Below are 10,667 nucleotides of genomic sequence, written 5' to 3' on the forward strand. Positions count from 1 at the left end.
CGGGAGAGGCCACAACACTGAGAGGCCCGCGTACCGCAAAAAACAACAACAAAAACTTTAATGCTAAAAAGTGTTAACCATCATCTGAGCCTTCAGAGGGTTGTAATCGTTTTGCAGGTGGAAGCTCTTGCCTGGATGTTGACGGCAGCTGACTGGTCAGGATGGTGGTTGCTGAAGGCTGGGTTGGCTGTGGCGATTTCTTAAAATAAGACAGTAATGAACTGTGCTGCATCGATTGACTGTTCCTTTCACGAATGATTTCTCTGTAGCGTGCGATGCTGTTTGATACTATTTTACCAACGGCAGAACTGCTTTCAAAATTGGAGTCAGTCCTTTCAAACCCTGGTGCTGCTTTATCAACTAAGTTTATGTAATATCCTGAATCCTTTGTTATTTCAGCTATCTCCATAGCATCTTCACCAGGAGTAGATTCCATCTCAAGAAACCACTTTTCTTTGCTCATCCATAAGAAGCAACTCCTCATCCGTGAAAGTTTTATTATGAGATGGCAGCAATTCAGTTGCATCTTCAGACTCCACTTCTTTTTAAAAAAAAATTTATTTTATTTATTTATTTTATTTCTTGGCTGCGTCAGGTCTTAGCTGCGGCACGCGGGCTCTTCGTAGCGGAGCGCGGGCTTCTCTCTAGTTGTGGTGCGTGGGCTCTAGAGCGTGTGGGCTCTGTAGTTGTGGCATGAGGGCTTTCTAGTTGTGGCTCATGTGCTCAGTAGTTATGGCTCATGTGCTCAGTAGTTATGACACGCAACCTTACTTGCCCGAGTCATGTGGGATCTTAGTTCCCTGACCAGGGATGGAACCAGTGTCCCCTGCATTGCAAGACGGATTCTTAACCACTGGACCACCAGGGAAGTCCCCCCCAGACTGCACTTCTAATACTACTTCTGCTGCTGTTTCCACCACATCTGCAGTTAAGTCTTCAACCCCTCAAAGTCGTCCACGAGGGTTGGAATCAACTTCTTCCAAACTCCTGTTAATGTTGATATTTTGACCTCTTCCCATGAATCATGAATGTTCTTAATGACATCTAGAATGGTGAATCCTTTCCAAAAGATTTTCAATTGACGTTTCCCATATCAGTCAGAGGAATCACAGTCTATGGCAGCTGTAGCCTTACAAAATGTGTTTCTTAAATAATAAGACTGGAAAGTAAAAATGACCCCTTGATCAGATGATCCTTGACGGGCTACAGAATGGCTGTTGTGTTTGCAGGCATGAAAACAACTTGAATCTCACTGTACATCTCTTGGGTGACCAGGTGCATTAATGAGCAGTAATATTTGGAAGAGAATCTTTTTTCCTAAGCTGTAATTCTCAACAGTGGGCTGAAAATATTCAGTAAATCTTGTTGTCAACAGATGCGCTGTCATCCAGGCTTTGTTATTCCATTTATAGAGTACAGGCAGAATAGATTTAACATAACTCTCAAGGGCCCTAGGACTTCCCAGTGGTAAGTGAGCATTGGCTTGAACTTCAAGCCACCAGCTGTATTTGCCCCTAATAAGAGAGTCAGCCCGCCGTTTGAAGTTTTAAGCGAGGCATTGACTTCTCCTGTCGAGCTATGCGAGTCCTAGATGGCATCTTCTTCCAATAGAAGGCTCTTTCATCTGCATTGAAAATCTGTTGTTTAGTGTAGCCACCTTCATGAATTATCTCGGTTAGATCTTCTGGGTAACTTGCCGCAGCTTCTACGTCAGCACTTGCCGCTTCACCTTGTACTTTTATATTTTGGAGCTGGCATCTTTCCTTGAACCTCGGGAACCAACCAGCTTCAGACTTTTGCTCTGCAGCTTCTTCAGGTCTCTCGGCCTTCATAGAATTGAAGAGAGTTAGGGCCTTGCTCTGAATTAGGTTTTGGCTTAAGAAAATGTGGCTGGTTTGATCTTTTATTCACACCAGTAAAACTTTCTCCATGTCAGCAATAAGGCTGTTTACTTTCTTATCATTCGAGTGTTCACTGAAGCATCACTTTTAATTTCCTTCAAGAACTTTTCCTTTACATTCACAAGTTGGCTAACTGGTGCAAGAAGCCTAGTTTTTTTTTTAAATTCAGTTCACTGTCTTATTATGGCCACGCTTCGTGGTACCCCAAAACAACAACAATAGTAACATCAAAGGTAACTGATCCCCAATAACAAATATAATAATGGAAAAGTTTGAAATGTTGTGAGAATTACCAAAATGTGACAGACACGAAGTGAGCAAATGCTGTGGAAAATGGGGCCAATAGACTTGCTCAACGCACGGTTGCCTCAAACTAATTTGTATAAAGAAAGCATTATTTGTGAAGCACAGTGAAGTGAAGCTCAGTAAAAGAAGGCATGCTTGTATTCTCCAAGGATGTTCAAGGTCTGGTACAGTGAGCCATGCAAAGAGCATTGAGGGAGTTGTGCGGGGTGGGGGGCGGGCGGGCGGGGATGGGAGGAAGGAGGTAGGACTTCATTCTTCTGGGGGCTTATTTGTGCCAGACACTTATCCTTACATCCACATTGTGAGGTAGGTAGTGATTCTTGTACTTTGCAGATGAGGAAACAGGAGACTCAGGAGAGCACTTGCCTGTGTCTGAAGAACTGGCATGAGGGTAGTGGAATTTGCCACACAGGCCCGTGCTTACTGCCCTCTCTCAATTTCCCGGAAACTCTTGGGTTGCACATTTACCTATCAAAACAGTCAACGAGGGCTTCCCTGGTGGTGCAGTGGTTGAGAGTCCGCCTGCCGATGCAGGGGACGCGGGTTCGTGCCCCGGTCCGGGAAGATCCCACATGCCACGGAGCAGCTGGGCCCGTGAGCCATGGCCGCTGAGCCTGCGTGTCCGGAGCCTGTGCTCCGCAACGGGAGAGGCCACAGCAGTGAGAGGCCTGTGTACCGAAAACAAAAACCAAAAAAACAAAAAAAAAAACAGTCAACAATTTTGAAGCACCTCAGGTAAAGGTCCTGGCCAGTCTCCTCTGCTCTTCATTACCTCCTCTCTGAGGCCTGCCTTCACCCTTAGAGAGGAGTCCATTCTTTGATGCAGGTTATAGGTTGAGTTACGTCCCCCAAAAGACATGTTGAAGTCCTCACCTGTGAATGTGACCTTATTTGGACATAGTCTTTGCCGATGTAATCAATTTAAGACGAAGACATTAGCGTGGGCCCTCATCCAACGTGATTGGTGTCTTTGTAAGAGGAGAATGCCATGTGAAGACACAGGCACACAGGGAGAAGTCATGTAGAGACAGAGATTGGAGTGACGCGTCTACAGGCCCGGGAAACCCAAGGAAGCTAGGTGAGGCATGGGACAGACACTCCCTCTGAGCCCTCAGGAAGAATCAGCCCTGCCCACACTTTGATTTTGAACGTCTAGCCTCTAGAAATCCGAGAGAATAAATTTCTGTTGCTTTAGTCACCCAGTGTGTGGTACTTTGTTACAGCAGCCCTGGGAAATAAATACATTGCATTGCATAACAGTTTGTAACGTGAGGCCCTTCACAGGTTTTCTTGTAACTGGTGGCTCATCCATCTCTCTCTTGGCTCACCTGTGGGCTGGGTCGGTCTTCTCTCAGCCCTGTAATCATAGACTTTGAGCCTCCTTTCACATGTGGCCCTAATTTTGTGTGTCTTAAAAGGCCCAAAGCTAAGGCTTCTCTCAAGGTTAATGCTTCCTAAGGGCTCTGGGGGGCTGAGACCAAGGAGCAGGGGGTGTAGTGAGTGAGTCCAGCAGTGGGTGCCAACAGCCCTTCTGTGGCTTCTTTGGCCCTGAAGTGGGCAGAGCGTGGCTGTGGCCAGTGCTGGGTTGGTGGGCATCATGGGGGTGCCTGTGGGGCCACTGTTGCCAGCTGCATTTGAGGTGCCCGTGGAATGAGGCTTGGATACGTGTACACATTTAAACTCTTCCAGAGGAACAGTACCATGAAATGGTGTGGGTCCTGCCCTCTTCAAGCTCTTGGCCCAACCTGTGGGTTTCAGTGTTGGACACCATGTTTTTAAACTTTCTATGTGACTTGAAAAGACATTTTGGGAGCTAAGAACTGGTTTGTAAAAGAACTATCACTGGTCAAGTGAAACGAACGTTCTCCTTTTCCATTAAAAATAATGTCTCATTTAAAAAGGCAAACAGCACAGTTTAAAGAGGCACAGCAAGCATCAGAACCAGACATAGCAGGGTTGTTAGAATTATCCAACTAGGCATTTAGGATACGGTTAACATGCCAAGGGCTCCAATGTACAAAGTAGACAGCATGCAAGAACAGATGGGAAATATAGGCAGGAAGATGAAAATCCTAAAAAATCAAAGAGAAATGCTAGCGATAAGAAAAATAGTGGAACAGAAATGAACAGTGTCTTTGATGGACTTATTAGTAGACTGGACATGGCTAAGGAAAGAATCTCTGGGCTTGAGAATATATCAATAGAAACCCCCAAATAAAAAAAGAGCTCTTAAAACTCAACAATAAGAAAACAACCCGATGGGCCAAAGACCTTAACGGAAACCTCACCAAGAAAGTATACAAATGGCAAATAATGTTCCATGTCATATGTCATCAGGGAACTGCAAATGAAAATAACAACGAGATACCACTACACACCTATCAGGAGACCAAAATGTGGAACACAGACAGCACAAAATGTTGGTGAGGATATGGAGCAATAGGAACTGTCATTCATCAGCGGTGGGAATGCAAAATAGGACAGCCACTTTGGAAGACAGCTTGGTAGTTTCTTATAAAACAAAATCTACTTTTACCACGCAACCCAGCAATTGTGACCCTTGGCATTTACCCAAGGGGTTGAAAACTTATATCTACAGAAAACCCTGCACATGGATGTTTACAGCAGCTTGATTCATAATTGCCCAAACTTGGAAGCAACCAAGCTGTCCTTCAGTAAGTGAGTGGATAAATAAACTGTGGTGCACCCACATGATGGAATATTATTCAGTGTTATAAAGAAATGAGCTGTCAAGCTATAAAGAGACATAGAGGAATCTTTAGTGCATATTACTAAGTGCAACAAGCCCATCTGAAAAGGCTACATACTGTGTGACTCCAACTATATGACATCCTGGAAAAAGTAAAACTATGGAGACAGTAAAAAGACCCGTGGTTGCCAGGAGTCGAGGGGAAGGATGAATGGGCAGAGCACAGAGGATTTGGGGGCAGTGAAACTCCTCTATATTATGCTGTAATGATGGATACATGTCATTATATGTTTGTCCAAACACCTAGAACGTACAACACAAAGATTGAATCCTAATGTAAACTATGGACTTTAGGTCATAATGATGTGTCACAGCAGGTTCATCAGTTGTAACAATGTACCACTCTGGTGGGGGATGCTAATAATACGGGAGGCTACGTATTTTGGGGCAGGGAGTATACGAGAAATCGTTACCTTCTTCTCCGTTTAGCTGCAATCCTAAAACCTGTTCTAAATTTTTTTTCTCTAAGAGAATACTGATGGCTCCATTCCACAGGCTGGGATTCTGACTAAGTTGGTCTGAGTATTAGGATTGGTTAAATCTCCCTAGGTGATTCTAATGTGCATCAATGTTTGAGACCCATGGCTATAATGCATGCATCAGAATCACCTGGTGAGTTTGTGCTCGCACAGCTCTTTGGGCTCAATGCCCAGACTTCCTGATTCACTAGGTCTGTGGTGGGGTCTGAAAATTTGCATTTCTAGCAAGTAATCTGAGGATGCTAATGATGCTGGTCCAGGAAGAATACTTTAATCTTTTTTTTTTTTGGCGGTATGCGTGCCTCTCACTGCTGTGGCCTCTCCCGTTGCGGAGCACAGGCTCCGGACGCGCAGGCTCAGCGGCCATGGCTCACGGGCCCAGTCGCTCCACGGCATGTGTGATCTTCCCGGACCGGGGCACGAACCCGTGTCCCCTGCATCGGCAGGCGGACTCCCAACCACTGCTCCACCAGGGAAGCCCCAGGAAGAATACTTTGAGAACCACTGTATGAGAGTGACGTCAGTTAACATTTTCTTTCCTACCCACTTGCTTCTCCCTCCCATACCAACCCCTGACAACTAGTAGATGACTCTCTTAGTTTAGTTATACCTACCCAGGCAGAGCACATTCAGTTTAGGAAAGCTGTGTCATGCATAGGGCTCTGTTACAAAGCACGGAGAAAAATTAGAGAAAGATACTGAGAAATTTTTTTTCTCACTTATTTCTCATCACTTGAGTGGAAGTGATGGGTAACACAGGGACAAGTGGGAGGGTGAGGCCAAAGGAGATCACTCTTCCTTTAAGTTGGTCAGCCTGGGAGCCAACTCCATCACCCACTGCTTTACTAAACATTTCTCTTAAATTGCATTCTTCAAGGAACAGAGACTGATTTCTGCCCTACGTAACACATTCCATAATTTCAACATTCCATGGCTGTAAGAGTGGGGGATACTGCAGTGGCGCTCCTCAACTCTGTGTGACACGGCTGTGATTCCATGGTGCTCCATCTCAGTATCCTCTGAAACATTTCTGTGGTGCTGAGAGAAACTCATCTCTTTACATCTAAAATCACTTTTTTGCTAGAGAATGAAGTTGAGGAATTAAGGTGTGTTTTATTAGTTTACTCATTTGTTTCTCATCAGGTCTTCAAAATGCTAGGGGGTCAAAAACTCAAAGACCAGTGTTACGTTTTAGGCCAACAGGAAGTGTAAAGCCAGTTTTCTGGCTGAATACAATAATGCTGAGAAACATTCTTTGTGTAGTTTTAATTTAACACAAATTTATTTCATTGAGTTTTCATTTTCTTCTGGAAAACTAGAAATCAAATGAACATGATGGTATTTATCATCAATGTTTATGTAATGAATTACCCCAAAATTAGTGTCTTACAAAAATTAACATTATATCATAGTTAATGTGGATTGGGAATTTCTTTTTTTTTTTTTTTCCGGTATGCGGGCCTCTCACTGTTGTGGCCTCTCCCGTTGCGGAGCACAGGCTCCGGACGCGCAGGCTCAGCGGCTATGGCTCACGGGCCCAGCCGCTCCGCGGCATGTGGGATCTTCTCGGACCGGGGCACGAACCCGTGTCCCCTGCATCGGCAGGCGGACTCTCAACCACTGCGCCACCAGGGAAGCCCTGGATTGGGAATTTGATAGTGGCTTGGCTGGGTGTTTCTGGCTCAGGGTGTCTCATGAAGTTTCGATCAGGATGTTGGCAGGGACTATAGTCATCTAAGGCATGATTGGGGCTGGAAAATCTTCTTCCTAAATGGCTCACACACATGGCTATTGGCAGGAGGCCTCAGTTCCTCACCATGTGAGACTTTTCCAAAGACTTCTTGAGTGTTCTCCACTAGTACATGCCCAGCTCTGAATGTGGGGGTGAAGTCTGAGTCCCTGGTTCTCCAGAGGAGAGTTGGGTGCAATGGTGTGAGAAAGTTCAGTGTATTCTGGACATGAAAAACAGCAAATGCTTATGCCAGTCTTTATCTTTGTGCGGCAGGCTGCTTCTTTAGCATAGCAGATAACATGTAGTAGACGTCCAGGAAAACTTTCTTGAACTAAATATAAGTCCTGCTTTTAGGGAGACAAAATTTGGCGATGACAAGTAAACATACATTTTAAGTACAGTGTGGTAAATGTTCTGATGGGGACCATGGAAGCACAGGATGGGGCACGGACAGGCCAGTGGTGGGGAGAGGACCAGAAGAGGCCATGTCTGAGCAGAGTCTCTAAGTCAGCCTTGCATTAGGCTACATGAGCTCCAGCAGAGAGACTGCGAAGAGAAGAGTATGGGGCACCATTGGGAAGCTGTAGATCAATCTGTGTGACTGAATCAAGGTGTAAGGAGTTGAGACCATGGCTAGACCAGAGATCAAAGAGATGGACGAGGTCTGGCAGGCCTTGCATGCCCTGCTGGGGACTTTGGGTTTTATCCTTAGGGAGATTCAAAACGATCTGATTAATGTCAGAGAAAGACCCTGTGGCAGCAGAATGCTGGCTGGATTTAAGGAGAGCAGGGGATGTGTGTAAATGAAGGCAGGGGGACCAGTGAGCTGGTCACTGGAGCAATTAGGTCACATATGATAAGGGCTTTAACTGAGGCAGAGATAGCAGCAAAGAGGATGGAGACAAGGGACGAGAGTAGAGGAAGAGTAGAGAAGAAACTCTTTCCAGTTTGATGTGGCAGATACTGCTAATTGTCTCCCAACACCCATTCTCCCCTTCTTCCTTTAGAGTAGGATACTACTATACCTCCAAGTACTTTAGCTGGGCACGTGGTTACCCAGAACCATGACTACATTTCCCAGCCTCCCTTGCAGCTAGGCGCAGCAGCCATGTGACTAAGTGCTGGCCAATGGGATGTGAGCAGAAGTGGTGTGTGCAACTTCTTAGTGTGTCCTTAAATGAAGTGGAGTGTCCTCTGCTATGTCCACTCCCCCACCCCTTTCTGCCAGCTAGAATGTGAACAGGATGGTTGGAGGTGGAGCAGCCATCCCACACCACGAGGTGAATACCTCACTTTGAGGACAGCAGAGCTACAAAGACAAAAGGAGCCTGGGCTTCTGACATATTACCTCTGGGTCTCTTTCCTACAAGAGCTAAATGAACTTGGTCTTTTTATTTTTTCAAAACCTCTTATTTTTAATTTTTGGCCATGCCTCGTGGCTTGTGGGATCCTAGTTCCCCAACCAGAGATCGAACCAGGGCACCAGGAGTGAAAGTGCTGAGCCCTAACCACTAGACCACCAGGGAATTCCCTGAACTTCTGTCTTCATTGATTCTTGTTGTTTTGGATTTTCTGTCACTCACAGCTGAACTTACTCCTAATGAATAACCTTGGGAAGGACTCCTGTCATTTATCCATTCTGACTTCCTGTCTTTAGACAAAACTTCAAACCATTCTAAATAGAGACAAACTTGCTGTTTTACAATATTTGAGAGGGTTTTCTTATGAAGCCTCTTTTGCTTTTCATTGTTGATTTTTAACAAGTGTTTGATGTAAAATGCTTAATATAGCGCCCAGCACATGGTCAGTGTAGCTAATGTGAAAGAAATCGCTATCTGGAAGAGATATCTGCACCCCTACGTTCATTGCAGCCTTATTCACAAAAGCCAAGACATGTAAACAACTTAAGTGTCCATCATGTAGTGTAAAAATATATATATATATATATATATAATATATATACACAATAGAATACTATTCAACCATAAAAAGAAGGAAATCCTGCCATTTTTGACAACATAGATCAACCTTGAGGGCATGAGGCTGAATGAAATAAGACAGGCAGAGAAAGGCAAATACTGCATGATCTCACTTATATGTGGAATCTAAAAAAGTCACTCATAAAATCAGAGTAGAATTGTGGTTGCCAGGGGTAGGGGGTGAAAGAAATGAGGAAACGTTGGTCAAAGGTTACAAACTTTCAGTCAGAAGATGAATGAGTTCTGAGGATCTAATGTACAGCATGGTGACTGTAGCTAACAATGCTGGATTATATACGTCCTTGAAATTTGCTAAGAGAGTAAGTTTTAAAACCCCACACACAGAAAAGGTTACTATGTGAGTTAATGGATGTGTTAACTAACTTTATTGTGGTAATCATTTCACAAATATGTGTATCAAATCATCATATACACTTTAAATGTATACAATCTTATTTGTCAATTATATCTCAAAGCTGGAGGAAAAAAATCAGCATGATGTAACTGAGACGAACCCACAGAAAATAAACATATATGTATTTTGCATTCCTGAGACTCTTCTGTTGCACTGTCTCTAAATATTAATTAAATGTTTTTGTCTTTAAAAAAACTCTGTGAAAACTGCTGAAGAATAGGAAAGTTAAAACGAACAGCTATGATTCCACAACTAAACTCATCCTTGTTAAGTCTGTGGAGATAGTTTATCCGGGGATCTGACTTCCTCTTGAGGGGGCAAAGTATGATTTAAAGTGACTGGCTCCTCAAGGGCCATCGTCATAACTGGCCGGCTGCTGCTTTCCTGGAACCTGGATTGTGTGGTCGGCGTCCAGGCCACTGACAAGAATGGCTGCAGAGGCCTAATTGCATCCATCTCCATCTTGGTGGGTTCCAGGCCTCCCCGGTTTATGAATGTGATTCACAGTGTTCTTATTCCAGAAAATACACCAGCAAAGGAGCCGTAAGTGTAGCAGTCGAGATCCCAGCAGGAAACAGATGGGCAGCACACTCAAACAGTTAATTGAAGAGAGGTATGGATGGCCATAAGGGGCCCACAAAGGATGGAAAATTACCCAGGGCTGCCACTGTCAGCCCTGAAGAGGCAAAGGAGGCAGGGGTGTTATTAGAATCAGGGGAGAACCGTAGCCTTGAAGAGGGGCCACCGGATAGGAGCCACTGCCCAAAGTGAGGTACCACAGCGAGGGAGGGCAGTGGGGGTGGGCCGGAAGTGCATACCTGACCTCTCCCCCACTCCTTCTCTCCTCTCCTGCCAGTGCCTCCCATTGGGTGAATCTAACTGGAAGCCAACGACAAGGGGACCCAGGCCTATAGGCCACAGAAATCAGCCCGTTTGCACTTAGTTTTTTGTCTTAGCGATGGACAAGGGGCACCCCACACAGATGGGTACCACCTCCACCCAGTTCTGTGAGGCCAGCGTGGATGACAAAGTGCCACATTTTCTCAGGAAATGTGAGTTCCCGACAGTGTGCTGTTGCTAGGCAA

General features: G+C 45.0%; 1 pseudogene; it reads right to left on the minus strand.

Annotated features, from left to right (window-relative positions):
* LOC112413471 (tigger transposable element-derived protein 1-like) lies at nt 1-3,978 on the minus strand (annotated as a pseudogene).
* Nucleotides 3,979-10,667: the final 6,689 nt, after the last annotated feature.

This window comes from Neophocaena asiaeorientalis, unplaced genomic scaffold (genome assembly GCF_003031525.2).
Source record: "Neophocaena asiaeorientalis asiaeorientalis breed wild unplaced genomic scaffold, Neophocaena_asiaeorientalis_V1.1 scaffold353, whole genome shotgun sequence".
Lineage (NCBI taxonomy): Eukaryota > Metazoa > Chordata > Mammalia > Artiodactyla > Phocoenidae > Neophocaena > Neophocaena asiaeorientalis.